General features: G+C 42.4%; 1 pseudogene; it reads right to left on the bottom strand.

The window, feature by feature from the left end:
- Nucleotides 1-3,128: 3,128 nt before the first annotated feature.
- The window catches only part of LOC136167445 (mitochondrial carrier homolog 1-like), a 174,943-nt pseudogene continuing 155,291 nt past the window's right edge, over nucleotides 3,129-22,780 (bottom strand).

The following is a 22,780-nucleotide window of genomic DNA, read 5'->3' on the forward strand; positions in this document are numbered from 1 at the left end:
TAAAAATGCATTTTCTCCCTTCCTCGTTTTCACGTCTGGATCCAGGTGATGGGCTGAGTCCCACTTGCCTCGTTACTGAAGCGATCTCAGTGCGGCATCACTTGGAGTTGAAGTATAATCAAACATTTTATACCTGGGGCTCTTGCATGCTCTTTGGGGTTTATGCTACCCCACAAAGAAATACAAACCTTGTAGGTGGAAATGTAATTCCTGTTTGATCCTGCAGCTGGAATGGTGGAGAAAGTATAAATATCGAAAGTGGCTTCAAATACTTGAGATGTAAACTAACCAAGAGTAAGTGGCTGATTCTTTAAGGCAGAGCAGGGGCTGGAGACACTCCGCACACCCTGCCCGCTGACCCCGCTCCATCTGGAGGCATCGGAGAAGGAGGCCCGCTTCTGTGTTTGCGTTTGCGGAGACTGTGATGTTTCTGACTCGTGTTCTGTAACTGTGCCCGCCTCACAATAAAACACCTTCGTTGACTCAGCACAAGGTCTCTGTCTATTTCCTGCAGTCCCGTGTCCTCATTGGCTTTGTGAGAAGGTCCATGGTAGATGTGGAGTGGCTGCCCTGCCTGGAATCTCAGCTGGATGCAATGCTCTCGCTTACCCAGGATTGTCTGCCGGCGGGGCCTCACACATGGGACACACGCTGGGCTGGGGCTGTCCCCAATACATGGGGGAAATTTCATCTCTCTTTTTTTTTTATTGGTGGATTATTGCTTTACAATGTTGTGTGTGTTTCTGCTGTACAGCAGAGTGAATTGGCCATATTTATATATACATACATCCCCTCCTTCTTGAGCCTCCCTCCCGCCCATCCCACCCCTCTAGATCATCACAGAGCACTGAGTTTTAGCTGTCTGTTTTACACATGGGAGTGTAGATAGTCAGTTCATCTCAGTTAATCCTTTCTTGGCTCCTCCCACCTTCCTCTTCCTCTCCACTCCCCACCCTGTGTCCATGTCTGTTCTCTACCTCTGTGTCTCTATTCCTGCCTTGGAAATCATCGGTACTGTTTTTTTAGATTCCACATATATGCGCTAATATATGATATTTATTTTTCTCTTTCTGACTTAATTCACTCTGTATGATAGTCTGTAGGTCCATTCGACTCACTACAGATGACCCTATTTCTTTCCTTTTAGTGGCTAAGATCTTTTTTGACGCCATCCCTAGAGTAATGAAAATAAAAACAAAAATAAGCCAATGGGACCTAATTAAACTTAAAAGCCTCTGCACAGCAAAGGAAACCATAAACAAGATGATTTTATTTCTTCATAAAGAATTGAAAGAACATTTGAATTCCTTAGAGCTGGTCTTGGCTGAGAACACCAAGTAGCCTCTGAGTGTCTTCTTGGCCTTCTTGTTGAAAGCCTTTAGAGGGAGAGGTCTAAGTCAGGGAGGAGACTGTGGCCCCTGCCTTGACCATGTATGCAGACACCTGGGTCCCTCCTGCAGGACAGGGCAGGGCTGTACCTCCCCAGAGGGCAACACCACTGCCTTTACATTAAGTGAAGTTGACATGCACTCATGTGTGTGAAATGCCTTTTCACCAGCAGGCCCAGGCCATCCCAGAGCCGGCCAGTCCCTCTAACTATGATACACAGAGGTCTCACTCACCGTGGGTAAGAATTCGCCCAGGCTACATCAGACTGGATCTGCCACCTTAGTAGAAAGTACTTTCAAGAAAACCCCAGTGCTCTCTACCTCCACTCCTGAGATTTCAAATGTGATGCGCGGATCAGAGATAAGATAACTTGTTCCGTGTGGGGCGGCAGATGGAGTTTGCTCTGATTGCCGTGGCATGCATTATAGTCCCTCAGGTATTAACCTGGACTGCAAGCCCTGCAGAGTAGAAAGAGCGTTGCCTACTTGCTTCCTGGGAGTCATTAAAGTGACAATAATAACACAGGAGCAGGTCACAGTTATTAAGTCCTTACCACATACTGAGCACTGGACCTAGCACTTGACAAGCGCTGGCTCACTTAATCATCACAAACCCCACATGAGGTGGGGCCTGTCATCTCCCGTCACTTGGATGAGGAACTGAGGCTTCAGCGGCTGGGTCCCTGGGCTGGGCCCCCCGCAGGTAGGACCCATGGGGCTTCCCCAACCCCAAAGCCCGGGGTCTTCACCACTGTTCTCGGCAGCTCCCTCTCCTGGGTCCCAGCACCCATCTGCTTCACTGGCTTTTAACTTCAAACCTCCTCTTGGGAACTTCCGTGTCCTTCCTTCTAACTTGGAACCTCTGACTGCTTCCCAGTATTATTAAGCTTGACAAATGTTTGCCAACCAACTGCAAGTCGATATGAAACATTAAAGTTTTATTTTAAAAATTACTCTTTTAAAGTTAAAAAATACACACTTCTGAGTGGAGTCCAGGTCAGCCCACCTTGTGCTGAATTTGAGCTCTTTTTAACCTTCTGAAGTTCCAGAACCCTGCACCCACGGGAGGGCCTCACAGATGGGAGTGTTGGGCCCAGGAGCTGTGTCAAGGGTCAGAGTCAGTGAACAGACACCCACCAAGGGCAGCAACAGTGTTAGATTCTTCAGCAAAATGATGCTGACTCTAACCTTCATTCCTGAAGTCTGTATCAAATGGACAGCGTCAAGTCAGGTGGAAGGCATCTGTTCTTGGTTACCTCCAACATCTTATCCAGGAGGTGGTGGTATTGTCTGTCTGTTTGAAGGACCACTGGCATGGAAAGCAGTTTATATATTTGTAGGTAGATTTTAGCGGATGCAGTTGGCACCTTGCCCCCGTTTCTGAGGGCTTTTTGGGGCAGAGGAGGCTGTGTGCATGCCAGGTCAGAGGTTCAGGGGTCTTATTCCCTCTCCACTTAGTCCAGCCCTCAACCAGGAGGGGTGTCAGTGTTTAAACGCCCCGGCTCCCTCACCTTTTGGATGGATGGACTGAGGTATGTTCTAAGCTGATCTGAGGTCCCCAATGAGGTGACAGTCTGTCTGGTGGCCCACAGTGGGAACTACTTTTCGAACCCACTTTAAAAAAATTTTAATTGCGGGATAATTGTTTTACAATGCTGTGTTAGTTTCTGCTACACAACAAAGTGAATCAGCCCTATGTATACACATAATCCTCCCCCTCCCCTCCCCCTCTCCCCATCATCACGGAGGCCACATGAGCTCCCTGCGCTGCACGCAGGTTCCCAGAGCCGTCTGACACGTGGCGGCGTGCACACGCCCGTGCCGCCCTCTCGGTCTGTCCCAAACTCCCCTCCCTGCCGTGTCCGCATGGCCACTGTCTGTGTCCGCGTCCTCTGTTCCCCTGCCGGCTGCCTTGTGTCCCGCAGCCCATCTCAGCCAGTGTTTCCTGGGACTGCCTCCCCAGTAAGTAGCTAATTTGTGCGCAAGTCCAAATTCCTCTGCAAGGTGAGGAACGGAAACCCTATCAATGGGAGACGCTTGCCAGAGGACGATTTCCTTCCTGTAAAAGGGGCCCTGCCACAGGCTACAAGATATTTTTCCTTTCGGTGCAAGACTCAACCAACATAGGAGACCAGGCCAGAGTCACCTAATGGCAAATAAAATTGCGATTCACCGGCTAGAACGAGCAATTAAATACAAGGGAGTGATGGGAAAAGGAAGAGGTCACCACCCCCAGGTTCCCCCCACTGCCCGCCCCATCACCCCTCAAGGACTCCTGTTTGCCCTTGAGTCCCTTCTGCTTCCATTAACACTGACGGAGCCTGCCCAGAGTGCCTGGCTCTTGTCAAATCCCATTACAACGGCCTCCAAGACACGCCATCCACAGCCTTTGTTGTATTGGTAACCTTTTTGTGGGAATATTGAGCATTGTGTGGAGTGGCTAATGCATTGATCAGGCCTGTTAGACAAGAGGTCTGCTTTCCTCTGGCCCTGCAGTTTTGTAAATGGGGTTTCATCTCTGCCTGTATTGTGATCAACTCAAACCAATTCTCTAAGTTCAAGTTACAAAGCTCTAAAAAGCATGTCAGGCTGACCCAGGGCTACTTGTCAGGATAAACATAGAAAATATAGACTATACAGTGAGAGAACGTGCTGTAATCTCTGTTAGAGGCGTCTCACACTGCCTTTGTTTAGTTGTCGATGTTGGGCAGAGGACACACACAAAGACCCACATTTCCTCGCAGAGGCCCCCAACCTTTTAGGCACCGGGGACTAGTGTCATGGAAGACAATTTTTTATGGGGGTGGGTGGGGGTGGTATTGGGGTGATTCAGTTGCATGACATTGATCGTGCACTTTATTTCTATTATTCTTGCATCAGCCCCACCTCAGATCATTAGGCACTAGACCCCAGAGTTTGGGGGCCCCTGCTGTGTGGGGTTCCCAGTGAAGACTTGGTGTGTATTGTATCAGAGAAGTAAACGGAATTATGACTGCACCAGAGTCTTCCTTGTCGCTTCTTGCTCTCTGCTGAGGGCTGGGAGGGTGGGGCTGTTTTATATGCTTCTTGGTTTTCAATGTATGACTAAGGTCAGGGCTTCCTTCATGATCAGTGACTGTTCCATCTTTATTCAGAATAACTGAAGGAGATAATGGAAAATAATTAGTTTATAGATTTCCTACTGAATCTGAGTTTAAGCCAACACAACCCTGTGCTTTTTGCAGGGAGGAAGAAAAATTCAGAGTGCGATCCTTGGGTGTATTATCTGATGTTAGGCAAAATTCCTGCTAAGAAAAAAATCAGAGAATAACACTGCTCCTAGGATCTTTAGCAACCAAGGATCTTTTATGAAGGGAAAGTACTTGTTAATATTAGTAACTTGTTACTTGCTCACATTTGTAATCTTATTCATTATTAAAAGTTTTCCTCAACATTCAAATACTACTTTTGCTACTAAATAAATCAAAACAATCTTTCCAGATGCTGGAAAAGATTGAAGGCAGGAGGAGAAGGGAACAACAGAGGATGAGATGGTTGGATGGCATCACTGATTAATGGCCATGACTCTGAGCAGACTCTAGGAGATACTGAAGTACAGGGAAGCCTGGTGTGCTGCCGTCCGTAGGGTCACAAAGAGCGGAACATGACTAAGTGACTGAGCAGCTAAATCAAAACATACCTTAGGAATCAAATCATCTTAAGTCTTTAATTGCTGATTACAAATTTAGGTAAATGGAGCCTCCTAAATATTTTGATAAAATATCTATCAATTTCATTGAAAAACTTCACAAAATTAAAAAACAGACAGCGTGCCCATGTGTGCATAAACACATACAAGTAATCACAGTGGGATTCAAAATATATTATACCTACCTTTCAGTGATCAAGAAATATTTACGCTATAGTTTTGATTTGTCTTCCTTATTTATAAACTTGGTTTATGCATTCCCTGTATTTTGTACTTATACTGTACTTAGACAGTGCTTATACTGTCCTAGAGCTGTAGTAATTCAGAAGACAGTGTCAGACCAGCTGAGTCTGCAAATTCTAAGTTATCGGTCACTTATTTTTGGTTGGCACATGGTATCTTAGTGGATCCCTTCAAAGTTGATGAGCTGATGTTTTCTGACTTGAGTTCTGTCTTGGAGTCAAGGTTCTGTTGCTATGGCAACAAGCCATCAAAAGCCCTTTTGTTAGCAATGTGGAGCCCCCTCCTCCTCATTAAGAGCTCCCATGTCCATCCGGTTTTTAGTCCTGAGCCTTTACTTCGTGATGTCTTAGTCTTTCAGTATTTTTGGAATATAAACACCAAGTGGTTTTGTCATCAAAGGGGTGAAAGGGGAGTCTGGGCAGCAGACTGTCTTCTGTAGATGCTGCCTCATGCATCAGCCCCTGAAGTATGGCTGGACTTCTACCGGCTGTTAAGTGTGGCCACAGGAAGTGATCCCTCCTCTGGGCAACCAAGAAAAATATCCAATTTTCCTTGAGTTGTCAGACTTAAATTCAACTCTAGAAAGATCAAATAAAAGAAATAGAACATGTATATCATATCTATCTATCTATCTAAATTATCCCGCCTACTTACTAAACATATTTTTAAAAAATAAATACGCACTTAGTTTTGCCTTCCAGTGACCTTTTTGTGCACGTCACACATTTTCACTGTTGAGTACTCTTATGCATCAAGGCTTTTCATAGTCATATTGTCCCAATGGACTATAATTATCCATGTTGCTCGAATTATTGCAATGTGTACACCCCATTAAACTGCCTCCTTTGTCTTCCTGAGGCATTTTTGAAAGTCTCTTGCTTAAAGGCAACAAGATGTTCCATACCCATATTGATTTTTCTCTACTGTTAGCTAAGCTTTTAGCCTCTGATTCCTATTAATAGAGAGTAGCACTTGGATTGCATCAGTCTTATCACCATGAATGTGGAGATAGATAAACTAATGCTACTTTTGGCCACTGTAACAGAAATGCTGGAAAACGCCTATTTTAAGATCACAAGTTTTATTATTATTTTCTAATCTGAGAGTGCTAATATTACCTGTTCCACCTTTTAAACTAATATGAATTGTAACATTTATGTTCTATACCGGGCTCTCTTGGTTTATCAGCTCAAATTGTAATCGTGTTCCTTTCCCAGTTCTTCACCTTGTAAGTTTTATTGATCACTGTCTTGGGATTCTTTTCTCGACAAACAGGAGATAGGATCCAAGTGGAGATAGCTATGAAATACAGTAGAAAGATTAGACTTCTCATCTGCAAAAGGAATGTGCTGATGAGGTTTAGAATTGAGACTTTTATCCTCTGGGCGATGAACTAATCCTTGGAATTTTTATCATTGATCTAAGGTGAAAGTGAAAGTGAAGTCACTCAGTCGTGTCCGACTCTTTGCAACCCCATGGACTGTAGCCTACCAGGTTCCTCCGTCCATGGGATTTTCCAGGCAAGAGTACTGGAGTGGATTGCCATTTCCTCCTCCAGGGGATCTTCCCGACCCAGGGATCGAACTCGGGTCTCTTGCATTGCAGGCAGACACTTTACCATCTGAGCCACTTGGGAAACCCTTGATCTAAGGTAAAGATCACATTCTAAGGACATAAAGAGCATAAAGTAAGCTTGTTGGCCAGGTAGGGCTAGTCTTTGGGACCTTGAACTTTGAGGCTATTAATCAAGCTGAAAAATAAGTAAAAAAAACAAAACAAAAAACCCCAAAAAACCTCTAGAAAGACAGATCCTTGGGTTATAAAAATTAAATTATCCTTGTGAATGTTGCATAGTCAGCCAAGTCAGGCTTCTGCTCCTTGGCGCCAGTTTCTTCAGGCAACTGGCTGCTCATCAGTTGTAGATCTCACATGGAGACTAAAGTGCAGAGAGGTATGCAAACTTCCATAAAGAACAGAATTTTCATAATTCATGTAGAAAATTATTTTCTCCATAAAAAAAACAACAATAACCTTTCTCTCCCCAAATCCTTTGGAGGTGGGAAAGAATTCAGACAACAAAGGAATTTTGTCTCTAAACCCAGGTCCTAAATCCTGATTTCATTTTAAGGTAAAAGTGTACACTTTGCTTCCTTTGACCTGACATCTCTCTTCCTAAGTGTTTCAGTGAGTGCCAGGGACCCTGTCACTTTGGAATGAATAATAAACAGCTATGATAAATGGATGTTGCGGGTGACATTAGTAAGACATTTGCAATCCTGCAGGAAGAATCCTCCCGGAAGATAAATAGGTGCATAAATTGATAGTACTGTTGGGAACTTGAACTTCTGACATGCAGAGCAGGTGCTCAATCTGTTTTGGAACTCCCTGACAGAACTTCTTCGTCTCCCTGTTCCTCTGCCTGACCCCTGCAATAGAGATGTGCCTCACGGTTCAGCCTTCCAGTTCCTTGACCCCTGTATTTTTCTGTCAGTGAAATTTTCTGCACACTTGAAGTTATCTCTATGGAGGAGATGATTTCACAGTCAAAAAACCACCACCCCTCATCCAATCTTCATTTCCAGCTGGCTGTAGGACGTCTTTATCCAGATGTCTTGCCAGAAACTCGAACTACCTGCTTGTAGCAGGACTCAGTGCTTCCTCTTTCAAACCCAGTTTATCTTTACTTTTTCTTCTCTCTGAATATGAGCCACATTATTTGCTTCACTAACCCTCCCTTTTTATCACCACAGACGTCCACAAGATTCAGCCTCCAGGGTGTCTCTCTGGCATCAAGATTTTTATTTCATCTTCCACTGACAAAACCGGATCTCAGGTTCCCAACAGTCAACTGACTGTTAAAGCCTCTCAACTTATTTTTAGCCTCTCTCCGCTACAATCCATCTTAAACATCACCACAACACAAATCTTGCCAAAGATCACATCGCTGATCACAGCATTGCCCTAATCTGAAATCTTTCATGACTCCAGTGATGTAATGATATGTGGTCAGAGTCTTTAACCTGCCTCGCTGGATGCCTGGGACAGCCCTGACCGGCTTCTCACTTTTCTCTTTCACTCTTAGCTCATGAATCCTCTCACTCCATTGGTGTAATACTAATCTCTAAACACATCCTTACTGTAACCTTTTGTTTATATCATGCCTCTTTCTTTATGCCCTCTTCTCTTTTGTTTACATAGTGGAATCCAGCACATTTTTAAAATTTGTTTATTTTGGCTTCGTCGGGTCTCCACTGTGGCACGAAGGATCTTCACTGTGACTCACGAGCTCCTCTCTAGTTGTGGTGGGTGCACTCCAGAGCTCGTGGCTCCATATTACACACCCACCACAACTACAGAGGAGCTCGTGAGTCACAGTGAAGATCCTGCGTTTCCTTGTAGCATGTGGGGTCTTAGTTCCGTGACCAGGGATTGAACCCTCAGCCCCAATGCTGAAAAGCAGATTCTTTCTTTCTTTCTTTTTTTTTAAGCCTGTTTAGTTAGTATTGGGGTATACCCACTTAGCAAACAATGTGATAGTTTCAGGTGAAGAGTGAAGGGATTCAACCATACATACACATGTATCCATTCTCCCTGGGACTCCTCTCCCATCCAGGCTGCCAAGGAACATTGAACAGTGTTCCGTGTTGGAAAGCGGATTCTTAATCACTGGACCACCAGGGAAGTCCCTCCAACACAATTTTTAAAGATTCATAAGAAATGCTACTTTTCTATAAACTGTTGTTTAATTCACCTCAACCAATACCAGTACAACCTCCCCCCCCCCCCCCCCCCCGCCCTTTAATGCTTACATTACTTTCCAGAGTTTTCCCTTCTGACTTGTGCCTGTATCTGGTGGCTGTGATGATTCTTTGTGATCTCCTAAACGCTCAAATCTTGCTGTGCATCTATATGGGAAATGTTGAGGTAGACACTCCTGGCATTGCGTGCTGTTATAATCACACACACATTTGAGAGCTTTTTCTTGGCCAGGCACTGTTGCAGGCATGGGGGTCACACTCAGTTCAGACTCTCAAAGGGTTTATGTTCCAGAAGAGAGAGAAAGGTAAGAAATAACATGGGCTGTGATTTGTACTAATGAGAAAAGCAAACAAAATGATGTTCAAGGGCGTCTTGGGTATGAGATGTATATTGTTAGGGCGAGTTCCTCTGAGTTGGTGAAATTTCATCTCAGACCAGAAGAATGAGAAAAAACTAGTGAGGCAGAGGATTGGGGGAAAGGGTTGTAAACTGAGGATCAACTTGTGAGAGGCCATCAGTCAGGAATGAACTTGGTATGCTTAAGGAAGTGATGGAAGGCCAGTGGGGTAGAGGATCGTAGATGAAAGTTGTGTGAAATGAGATTGAAGTACAAGATGGGAGTCAGATCGTATTGGGCCTTATAGACTGTAGTAGAGCCTTTTGATTTTAATCTAAGCATGATGAGAAAGTGTTACAGTAATATAAAATGCAAAAGTGCTCTATGGAAATGGAGTTTCAGTGGCACAGAAGAAGAAGCAAGCAGATGGTTTATTGTCCTAACGTGTTAGCACAAACTATTGTTTGGAAGCTCTGGGTTGGGTAAGTTGAGCTATGATGAGATCGTAAAGATTCTCTTTACATTGTGATCTAGATCAAGAGTTAGTTAAGTTGCCATCTTGGCTTCTTTCCACACTGGCCACAAACTTACCTTGACCCTTTCTATCTTATGAATCCTAGGGCAGGAAAAGGATGGAAAGAATAAACTCAAAGATGAATATCCTTTGGATGCTCAAGAACTATCTGCCAGGGACATAGAGAAGCTTTCAGAAAAGGGAAATTCTATAAATACAGAAAACCCAAAGAGTCTAGGCTCTGTGGGTCCGACAGTTTTTAACTTTTTGCTCATAACACTGTAGCTTCTATGATTACAACAGTGCTTCATGCTCTGCCCATAAAGCCAACTGGTGAATCTTGGTCTGTCATGTCAGCATCCCCTCTTGCTGCTAAGTCGCTCAGTCGTGTCCGACTCTGTGCGACCCCATAGACAGCAGCCCGCCAGGCTCCCCCGTCCCTGGGATTCTCCAGGCAAGAACACTGGAGTGGGTTGCCATGTCCTTTGAATCAGTTCTAATGAGATGGATGAAACTGGAGCCCATTATACAGAGTGAAGTAAGCCAGAAAGATAAAGATCAATACAGTATATTAACGCATATATATGGAATTTAGAAAGATGGTAACGATAACCCTATATGCAAAACAGAAAAAAGAGACACAAATGTACAGAACAGAATTTTGGACTCTGTGGGAGAAGGCGAGGGTGGGATGTTTCTAGAGAACAGCATCAAAACATGTATATTATCTATAGTGAAACAGATCACCAGCCCAGGTTGGGTGCATGAGTCAAGTGCTCGGGCCTGGTGCACTGGGAAGACCCAGAGGAGTCGGGGGGAGAGGGAGGTGGGAGGGGGGATCGGGATGGGGAACACATGTAAATCCATGGCTGATTCATGTCAATGTATGACAAAACCCACTACAATATTGTGTTTAGCCTCCAACTAATAAAAATAAATGAAAACAAAACAAAACAAAAAAAACACATATGACTGCTAAACTAAGTCAGCTATTTTATAAGCCACTGTTTTTAATCAAAGACTAAAGGTCTTTAGAGGTAGTCACACTCTAAAGTTTTTGCACTATTAGTTAAGTTCTCTGTCTGTTGTCTTTTTCTGAGCCCAAATAGTCTGTAGCTTTTATTTTTTTCCCTAGAAGTGACTAACTCTACTGTGTTACTCACTGAAGTAAGCCCTTTTCAAAACTTTAAAAGGAATATACATTATTTAGAAACTTCTCTGATCTTATCAGAATTTTTCAAACTACTTGTTTTGAGTCTCATGAGAGCTCATTCTATTTGACTAAGTAGTGAAGTAAGATTATTTATTTATTGATGAACAGTGATACTTGATATATCATTTTTCCCAGATTAGAAAATAAATTGTTTTAGCCATCATGGCCTTAAAGTAAGCAGTAGTTAGTGAATCAGAGTTTTATCCGACAGAGCATATGTTTACTTGCTTCACCTGTATTTTCTAGTTCCCGTGCTCGATACTGAAATGGGTGAGAACAGTCTATGGCTCTATGAGATCACAGTCTAAGCTCCAGTAAAATCTCAGGGAAGGGATTTTAAGGATTATCATCCAAAGATTACATTCCCTCTGTAGAGTTGGTGCCAAGTGGTGATCTAGATTCCCCTGAAAATCCTCAGTGTCAGTGACCTTGTTATCATCCATAGCAATCGATGTATCTCTATCTCTGGGGAGCTCATGCTTATTAGCAGCTGAAAATCTGTGTCTGTGAGCTTACCCAGGGAATCTCATTCTAACTCGGAAAATCAAATCCAAATGCCTACAGAGACATGGGGATGGTACATGAGTTTAAGCAATTTTAAGGTATTAAAATTAAGAATCTAAACTGTTACAGTAAGCGGTACCCATATGTGGCTATAATATAGTGAATGTAATAGGGCGGTGATGCCTGTGCTAAACCCAAGGGCATGCCACTCTTCAGCTCTCATTTATTTATTTTTTCTGAGAAATGTGGGCAAATATTTTTATGTTTTTTCAAGTAAACCCAAATGTGGGTTTCTTATGTGGCATCATCTGACTTTTAAATTGGCAACCAATTCAAAACCTTGAAGACAGTCTGTGGGTCAACCTTCGAGAGGGCAGTCACACATCTACAGCTGGATTTGGCCTTTGGGCCATGAAATTTCAGCTCTTGTTTTGAGCGTCAAAGCTGTAAGCAAAGAATACAAGTGTTCTTTCACTTGACAGCCCAGCAGCCAATCACCGTCATTCATTGCCACAATCTTCTCCATAATTGCTCCTTCACTTGAGAAGTACTTCAGCCAAACTCACAGGATATCCTTGATCTAATCCATAAAAGCTACCAGTAAATAATTGTGGTTAGATGACATCCATACAAGAATTATGAAAAAACTCAAATGTTATGCTTGGAAAACCTTTGCCAGACTGTTTCTTAACTATATAAATTGTTATTCTCCCAGAAGCCTCAGAGCACAAATATAAATCCAAATCTTGTTGAATAATACCAGGTTGAAAGGGGAAGTATTTGGGGAATGGTTTTATCAAATCATCCACCAGTTCTACATATGACTTTAATTTTGTTTTACTGTACTGACAGATACATACTCTTTCCCTTCCTCCTTAGCTCTTACCATTCCCTCTCTCCATTTCTGAATGATAGGAACTTGTCTCTAAAAAAAGATTTTTAATTTGTAGTGAGGAGTATTCCCTTATATTCTCTTGTTTTACTCTCTTGGTAGGAGTCAAGATCCTTTTGGACAAGTCAGTCTCCAGAGTCTTGTTTCAAAGTACTAAGAACCATCCCATGGACCCATGGGCTGCAAGAATACCTTTTTTAAATGTTTCAGTTCAGTTCAGTTGAGTTGCTTAGTTGTGTCCAACTCTTTGCGACCCCATGAATCGCAGCATGCCAGGCCTCCCTGTCCATCACCAACTCCCGGAGTTTACCCAAACTCATGTCCATCTAGTCGGTGATGCCATCCAACCATCTCATCCTCTGTCGTCCCCTCCTCCTCCTGCCCCCAATCCCTGCCAGCATCAGGGTCTTTTCCAATGAATCAACTCTTCCCATGAGGTGGCCAAAGTACTGGAGTTTCAGCTTCAGCATCAGTCCTTCCAGTGAACACCCAGGACTGATCTCCCTTAGGATGGACTGGTTGGATCTCCTTGCAGTCCAAGAGACTCTCAAATGTTTAGTTTTTTTAAAAAAATCTTTATTGGAGTATAATTGATTTACAACGTTGTGTCATGTACAGCAAAGTGATTCAGATACACACACACACACACGCACATGCACACATGTATTATTTAGATTCTTTCTCGTATAGTTATTGCATATTATTGGGTAGAGCTCCCTGTGCTATACAGTGGTCTTTGTTAGTTATCAATGTTTCATTTATTAATTTTTTTTTTACCTATTTGACTGCTTTGGCTCTCCTTTCCAGCATGGGGAAACATTAGTTCTGGCACATGGGATTCTATTTCCAAGACCAGGGATCAGACTCAGAGTGGCTTGGATTCTGGATTCAAGCCTCTTAGGGCCCTGGACTTTGGTCCTCTGGCTTCGGCTGCACCCAATCTCCTTCTTCCCGTTCCCTTGTGCCCTTCAGTTAAGTCCAGCAGTGGTTTGGAGAGGAATATGAACCAGTTACGAGTGTAATATAACGGGTCACCTTCTGCAAACAAAAATTTTATGACTACTAAATGTTAGGGATCAATAAACATAGCACCACAGCCAGTCCTGCATCTGCAAAATGCACTAACACGTAATTAGGGAGACATGAGGAGAGGTTTGTTTTATGTTTAGAAATTCCAAGTATCTCTTAGCAGAATCCATTTTTAAGACAATATGCGTTTTAAAAGCTGCACAAATAATTTTAATATGGTCTTATCTTTAAAGCACTTTCTCAGTGCTCATTTTCCCAGTGTGATTTGAAGTGTGTATCATTACCAGAGGTGTGTGTCAGACTGCGTTATTTTTAAAACAAATTAGTATAGTGAATAAGCATTCTGTTTTTACCTTAATAGTTAAATTGAATTTGGGGGAGTAACAAATAAAACTACAGAATCAAGGCAATTAGAGTTTTATTTTTGGGATTGGGATAGAGTAGGTTATGTGTAGACATTTCATAATGGTATGGGCAGCGCCCATTTCTTTCTGTTGTTTATTCCTACAGAGTGACCCCCTAGAGCAGAGATGCTCAATCAGCAGAAATTTTGGTCTTTGTGGGAGTTTGGCAGTATCTGGGGACTTATTTTTAAAGTTTATTTATTTATTTACTTATCTGTTTCCTTAGAAGTATAGTTGCTGTATAATGTTATTTAAGTTATGGGTGATAAGTTAAGTATAGTGATTCACAACTTTGAAGGTTATATTCCATTTGTGATTACTATAAAATATTGATTACATTTCTCATGTTATACAATACATACTTGTTGCTTATTTTAGACCTAACAGTTTGTACCTCTTAATCACCTATCCTTGTTTTGCCTCCCACTGGTAGGGAGCCACTAGTTTGTTCTCTATATGTGTGAGTCTGCTTTTTTTTTTTTTGCTATATTCACTAGTTCATTGTATTTTTTATATTCCTATATGAGATATCATACAGTGTTTGTTTTTGTCTTTCTAACTTATTTCACTTAGCAGAATACCTATCTGTTTGGTTGTCCTGATGGAGAAGAGGGGGGAAAGTAAGGTACTAGTATCTAGTGGGGAGAGGCCAGGAATGCTTCTAAATATCCTACAGTGAACAAGAGTGGCTCCTAGTCTAAGATGTCAAAAAACACCAAGCTTGAGAAGCCCTGCCCCAGAGAGAAACATTGTTATTTGCCATTTCTGCAGGCTGCCTGCCCCCACCCCTCCCAACCCCAAGACTAGTGGGAACATCTTACTAACTTCAGGTCTTTTCAGCTAAAGGGGATTTTTCTTAGGCTTTCCTCAGCCTCGCTACATGTTGGCCATGCGTGTGATGCTGTCTCCACAGTGAAACAGAGGTGCTCATTGGGATCCTCAATCAAAACACGGGTAGTCAGTACAGGACGTGGTGATTTGAAACCCAGCTGACTGTAGCTGCCTTTCCTGCTCACAGAAGGGCGGCCGGAGAATAGAAAGCGGCTGGTTAACTCTCATCCCTGGGAAAGTAAATCCTGATAAGACTTCTTCCATTCACAGAAAGACGTTGAGGAGAGACCCCAGTGAGCCTGCAGCTGTGAAGCCTGCCAGCCCTAGGTTTCTGAAGGTGAGGGCCAAATGGCCCTTTTGTTTATCTAAAGACATCAGCAAGTGTCAGTGAGGGCTGGGGTTTGCGCAGGGAGGCCTGGGAGAGGTCACTTTGTTTAGTCTAAGATAATGAGGGGTTGGCTTTCTGGTTGAAGGGACCCAAGTCTGAGAGACCAAGAAACTAAGAAACCTAGACAACATGTAGAGAGTCTAGAGGAAGAGGAAGAGTGCCAAGCATATAGTAGGAGATCAGAGAAGGCTGAGCAAGGAGACTTGTGGGAGATTCCTTCCAGAGATGGGGACTCTACATGGCTTTACAGAGATGGTGCATCCAACAGTCAGCCCAGGTTATCTGTCTCTCTGTGCTGTAAACACACATACACACACACACACACACACGCAGCCTTTGTGAGTAGGTTTCAGCAATGTCAATGTAAGAGGGATAAATCCTGTAGCTAAATCAGTGTAGTATGCCAAGAAACACATCCGCCAGGGACCATCAGACATCATTAGACACAAGCTGAGAACCCAGAGCTAAATGTAGGAAGTGAAACTGTAAGTCCTGGTGAACTTGCAGAAGTCTGGGGAAAGGCAAATGAATTACTATGGAACAGAGGGTAGCAGATACAAGTACATTTTATTTAAATCTCAAAGGATGATCTCTGGATCTGGAGAGCATCATATATTAGAAGATGCCTGGTTTCCAGTAACAGAAATGTATATCAAACTGGCTTAAGCAACAAAGGGATTTATTGGCCTTGATAAATGGCATAGCCCAGAGTGGGCCACATGAGGGATTGTTGCAGTGAGAGGTACCAGCCACCATGGGAGCTTTGACTGTCTCCATGCTGGGGCTTTACTCCCTGCTATGAAGGCGTCCCTCTTAGGATTGTTCTTCTCATGTGGCAGCAGAGATGGCTCCTGCTGACTCCAGGCTTCCAGACACTTTTGGAGTCTCCTGCCTCAGGAGGAGAAGGGCTGTCTTCCTGGGTCAATACCATATCTAGAGGGTGGCATAGTTTGGCCCTCCCACGTCATGCACTTACCCTCTTGCCTGGGGAGTCAGGCTTGTGTGATTGGCAGGCCCACCAGGTTTAGGGGGACATTTCTCCGTAGGAAAAATTACTAAGGAAACAAAAATATAATGAATATGCACTGAACACAAGTTCATCTCTGGCAGCAGGAGGGCTGGGCTGAGAAGCGCAGGGAAGGGGGGGGCATCGTCCCCATCCTAACCAGCCCAAGCCATGGCTTTCTTAGCTGCTTATCATCTGCTTGAGCAGAAGTGGAGGCCTCTTCTCTGACCTAACCCTCTTCCCTGGCCCCTGATACACTGTGGGAGAGAAAGGGGAGTGAAGACCCTGGACAGGAAAGGCCTCTTTGTTTGGGGGAACTGGCCTGACCCTGGCAGGGGGAGGGGGCAGGCAGGGTTTCACCCTCCCTCCCTCCTTTGCTCTCTCCTCTCCTCTTCTTTTTGCTTTTCTCCCTCTCCCTTTCTCTCTTTTGAACTGTCTTTGGTTTCAATATCAAGAAAATTCTGGCCTCAGAAAATGACTTGGGAAAAGTGTCCTCTCTTTTCTGGAAAAAAGAGATTATGTAAAATTGTTGTTAATTCTTCTTTGTTTAGTAGAATTCTTAAGGGAAATACTCTGGCCCTGAAGAGTTCTTTTTAAGGAACTTTTAAATGACAGATTCCTTTTCTTTGATGGTTATAGATCTATTCAGATTGTCTATTGACTCTTAGTTGAATTTTTGTCATTAGTGGTTTTCAAGCAATTGATTCATTTCTTCCAATTGTCACTCATGTAGTTGCTTAGTCATGTCCAATTCTTTGTGACACCATTGACTGTGGCTTGCCGGGCTCCTCTGTCCATGGAATTTTCTAGACAAGAAAATTGGAGTGGGTCTCCATCTTTCCAACCCAGGAGTCAAGCCTGCATCTCTTGCATCTCCTGCATTGGCAGGCAGATTCTTTACCGTTAGTACCACCTGGGAAGTCCAAAGTTATTTGTAATTTTCATTTGTTAACTTTTAAATGATGCAGGATCAGTAGCCATATTCCTTAATTCATTCCTGATATTGATGATTTGTGCCTTCTCTCTATTTAAAGAAAATAAAGTTTTTTATTCTTTGTAAATGTTTATCAGGTTTATTATTTTTTTCCTGAAGAACCAGCTTTTTTTGTTGTTGATTTTCTTTATTGTTTTACTGTTTTGTTTCACTGAATTTTATTCTTATCTTCATAATTTTTTTCTTTCTTCTGGCTTTGAACTTATTTCATATTTATTTTTCTAATTTCTTGAGGTATAAGACTTAGTTTATTGATTTAAGGTTTTTCTTTTTGTCTGTTGTAAGCATTTAGCACTATATGTGTCCCTCTCTGGACCGCATTATTTGAAACCCATAAAATACATGTTTTGTCTTGTTTTTATTTAGTTTCATATATTTTTTCACTTTTTGAGACTTTTTCTTTGACTCATGGATTTTTCCATGAGTTTATTTTTCATGAATTTAGGGATTTTACTGTTACCTTTCTGTATTGATTTCTAGTTTGATTACATTATGTTCAGCAGACACATTCTACATAATTTCAGTCCTTTAAAATTTTTTGAGGTTGTTTATGACCTTGATATTGCTTATCTTAGTGAATGATCTATGTGCACTTGAAAAACAAAAGTATTTTCTATTACTGTTGGATGGAAAGTATATTCTATTACTGTTTCTATTTCTATTGATTCTGTTAGTTGATTGTGTTATTTTGATATTCTATATCCGTGTTGAAATGCCTAGAAATTCTCTCTTACTAAGAGAAGACACTGGACAGTTTTTCCAGTAAAAAAAAAAATACATAAATGAAGATGCATACAAATGATTGCACACAATTTCAAGGGTTCTCTAGATTTATTTCCATTGCTCTTGTAAGAACAATAGTCTCTATTTAAAATCTTTGATCCTGATAGAGATTTTCACTCTTTTCCATACAATGAGTAACAGAGATTGTCTGATAAAGTCTTGAAATAGAGCAAAAGTTATGAAGGAGAAGAGGACTTAATCACAGATGAGATGATGTTAATAATTTGCATCCTTCATGGCTTTGCCCAGGCTTGGGCATAACTGCTATAATATTAATAACACTAGAGGGGTTCCATGTAAATAGGAATTGTGATCGTCATAAATATCCCTCTAAATGTAAGGACACCATTTAGGCCCCACAGGTCATGTCCCACACGTCAATCATCCATCATAATGTAGCAGGTACAGAGTATATGTCCAGAGTAGGTGTGTGTCAACTCCACTGAGGTTAATAAATGTCAGATAGACCAACGGATATATGATGAGGAGATGAAGATGAGGCCTGTATCAGTTAGCTATGGCTGCGTAACAAACACTGTACACCTTAAGAGCATAAAACAAAAAATATTTATTATTGAGTACAAGTCTTTATTTCAGCTGAATGGTTCTTCTTGTCTCAGATGAATCAGTCCATGTGTCTGAGGTGAGTTCAACGTTGGGTCAGCAGTTCTGTGGACATCGACTGTGTTCGGTCCCTTATTTGGGAAGTTGGTTCATGACTGTCTGGTCATCGATACTGCTGTCGGCCAGGACAATGAGGATATTTCCATATTGTCTCTCTGTATGACAGTGGTAGAGATCTGAGCTGGAGAGTCTAATGTGTGAAGAGCCTGAGGCCCATGCCTGAGATGGACACACCTCTCTTTGGCCATGTTTTACTGTATAAGCAAGTCCAGACTAACGGAGTAAGGAAATACATTCCCCTCTCAGTGGGAGGAGCTGCAAAGTCACCTTGCAGCGGGAGAGGACACGGCATGGCCGTGAATTCGGTCATGACTGCAGTCTGTCTCCCTGATTCCTGTTGGGAAGCATATTAGGAAGCAATTTGGCTTTCAATAGCTGAAGCTTGCTTTAAAAAACTTTCTGCTACTAAAAACCATAAAGGTCTTTGTGAGATTTTTCTCTGTGTCTTAAGTAAATTGGGTGCTATTTTCTTTACTGTAGGTGAATTGTTGTCATTATATACTCCTAGAAATAAGACTACAAAAGAGAGAGGGAGAGAGGGAGAGAGAAAAGACACAGAGAGAAGGAAGGAATGAGAGAAGGTGGGAGGGAGGGAGAGAAAGAGAGAAAAGCCTTGTGTTGTAAAATCCAGACTTTCTGGATTTCCAGGGCACTCATCATAGCTGTTAATTCTGTTAGGCAGACTAGACCCCCTACTTGTTATTTCCAGATAATCATTTCAAATGCAGTGACTTTGTTGGAAGGCATTGCAGTTATTATTGAGCATTGATAGACTCCTGTATGTTTGCAAAGTGCTCCACAGCCTCCTTTATTTTTATCTTTCTAGGAGTAGTTTGGCATTTTTACTTTTTGTTTTATAGCAGAGTAAGGATGGTTACACTCTCTTCCTATTATCATCCCTTTGATATTATCCTAGAGCCAGAAGGGCCTTTGAGAGGTCATGTGATAAAAGAACTGTTGGGGGTTTTCCCTTTGGTCTCCCCAGGAGAAAAGGTTCTGGAGACTCTGGAATGTTCTTTAGCATCCACGTTTCAATCTTTTGTCACTATGGCAGATCAGTTCTCTTCTTGTGCAACCCTACCACCTGCCACTTCTTTTTTTGTATATTTATTTTGTTTATTTGGCTGTGTCTTAGTTGCAGTAGGCAGGATCTTTCATTGCGGCGAACAGGCTCTCTAGTTGTGATGTGTAGGCTTAGTTGCTCTGTTTCATGTGGGATCTTGGTTCTCTGACCAGGTATTGAACTCATATCCCCTGCATTCCATGGGAGATTTTTTACCACTGGGCCACCAGAAAGTCCCCGAGCCATTTGTTCTTGTTCAGTCTTACAAGGGTGTAGAAGGCAATGGCCAGCATCTTCTGAAGACCACCATTTACACAATCAATAGAGTTGGGGTGGGTGGTTCTCCTTGGGGGAGGAAAATTTTTCTGAAGTTGTTGATTTCTAGGGATAGTTCCTTAATGCAAAAATCAATCTAAGAGGCAGAGCAAAGCAGTGTATCTAGGCCAGATAAATCAGCTTGAAAAACCAGTGTTCATTCAAGTAGTTACTCAATCAATCAGATATCTTCTGGGTGTCATGTGCTGTTCTGGGCCTTGAGGTGATAAATGGGAAGCATTCCCTGCCCTCAAGAGCTCACATTCCAATCTAGGAGAAGCAGACTTGTAAATAGATAAATTACTACCTTCTGTCACAAGTAAACAGATGATTACTATACATCCCATCACCCTTGCTGTTTTTAGTGGGACTATTTGAGACCAGAGAGGGGTTTCAGATACCCTGAGCAATTCCAACTTGCCATTTGCTGTGGTAAGATATCCTGGATCTTCCAGGACATGCGGCTCTTGTCTGCTCTTTCTGCCACATCTGTTGCATTATAATTCCTCTAGGTTAGGACATAATACTAGATTTTAGAAGTTTTTCCACAGCAAAGTATAAAACTATCACAGGTATTTTTGGAAAAAAATCTCATGTTATTTTAAGAACATACTATTGTACTTTCTCTCATACTATTTTAAGCTTACTTTTGAGGAATGACATCAAAAGTTTGAGAATTCATAAATCACCTTTCCACTGAGAAAAGAAAATGGACATCTTCGTATTCACTCAGGCAGTTGACAGGGCAGTCAGGTGGTTCATTTGGATAATTGAGATTCAGATGGAGGAGTTTGGATGAATGACTCAGCTTTCCTGTGAAGGTTTTGTGATGCTCCCTAGGACCACAGAAAGCCTGCCATCAAGACAGTACTTGAAACAACAAAATGAGACGTGAGCAGAGATGAAGTCAAATCATTCCTCAAATTCCCCAACTGCATGAGAAAACTCTGCACATAAAGTATCACAAGAATATAAAGGATAGATGATCCCGGACCATGAATAGCATCTTTGCCAAACAAAGGGAAGATCTGTCAAGGAAAGTTTATACTTTGGGATGAATCCAGGTGGAGAGAAGGAACCCCTCAAAGGCAGATTCTCCATCACGTAGCAGAGAAATGCACTTTTTGAGATGCTGAGTCACTGCAAAAGTTTGTCCTGATGGAGACCCTGTTTTGGGAGGGTCTCAGACCCTGTTTAACATAGAACAGAGAGGCATGGGGTACACAGAAAGAGTGGCATCTGGGATTTACATGTTGTGATTAAGAGTTAGATTACTGGAAAGTAAGCCTCTCAGTTGTGTCCGACTCTTTGTGACCCCATGGGCTGTATAGTCCATGGAATTCTCCAGGCAAGAATACTGGAGGAGGTAGCTGTTCCCTTCTCCAAGGAATCTTCTCAACCCAGGCATCAAACCCAGGTCTCCCGCGTTGCAGGCGGATTCTTTACCAGCTGAGCCACCAGAGAAGCCCTAGATGACTGGAGGTCTCGGGTATCCTCATTCTCCTGAGGCAATGTCGACCTCATGTTTACAGGCCTGTCCTAGAGAGATGGACGCGATGTCTTAGATGAGTGGGTTAGTCCGGATAGGCTAGGTTGTATGCTGTAACAATCATCTTCCAACCTCAAGGATTTAGTGCAAGGAAACATTATTTTCCTCTTTGTATTTTTAAATTAATTTTTATTGGACTGTAGTTGCTCTACAGTGTTGCATTAGTTTCTACCGCAGAGCAGACTGAATTATCTGTATGTATACATCCTCCGTTTTTGGGTTCCCTTTCCTTTCAGGTCACTACAGAACATGAAGTAGAGGTCCCTGTGCTAGACTAGGTCTCGTCAGTTATCTGTTTTACACATAGGATCAGTAGTGTATGTATGCAGTCCCAGTCTCCCGGTTCCCCTCATCCTCTTCCCTCCTTGATGTCCACACATTTGTCCTCTATGTCTGCATCTCTATTTCTGCTTTGTGAGTAAGATCATCTATACCGTTTCTCCGGGCTTCCCTGGTGGTGCAGCTGTAAAGAATCCAACTGCCAATGCAGGAGACCCAGGTTCAATCCCTGGGTCGGGATGATCCCCTGAAGAAGGAAATGGAAACCCACTTCAGTATTCTTGCCTGGGAAATCCCATGAACAGAGGAGCCTGGTGGGCTACAGCCCATGGAGTTGCAAAGAGTTGGACACCACTTAGGAACTAAAACACAACAAAAAATATCATTTTTTCTAGATTCCACATATATGTGTTAATATAAAATATTGTTTTTCTCTTTCTGGCTTATTTCACTCTGTATGACCATCTCTAGGTTCAGCCACACCTCTGCAAATGATCCAATTCCATTCCTTTTTATGCCTGAGTAATATTCCTTTGCTCTTTGGTCTAGTAGGAAAGCAGGTAGTGACTTTAAGGCTGTTCTGTGGGAATCTTTTCAATCCTCTAAAGAGAGTTAACATGAAAAAAATTAAATATAGCAGAGCTGAAAAACTATGTTTTTGTACTGGCTTCTGCTTTGGCAGTCTGAGCACTGGATATAGGAAGGTGCTTTTGGTTACCATCCAAAAGAGAAGGCACGTTCATTTTGGCAAGTTTTTCCATTCTAGTATTTTAACTGAATGAGGCTGGGAAATAGAAAACTGTTTCATTTATCACATTTAGTGATAATTAAAGAGGATCTTTCATCTTTTCCTGGAAAAAGTTAAAAATAAAATTATGAGAGATTGAAACTCAAACACACAAAGCCTGTTACTATAG

Source organism: Muntiacus reevesi, chromosome 4 (genome assembly GCF_963930625.1).
Source record: "Muntiacus reevesi chromosome 4, mMunRee1.1, whole genome shotgun sequence".
Lineage (NCBI taxonomy): Eukaryota > Metazoa > Chordata > Mammalia > Artiodactyla > Cervidae > Muntiacus > Muntiacus reevesi.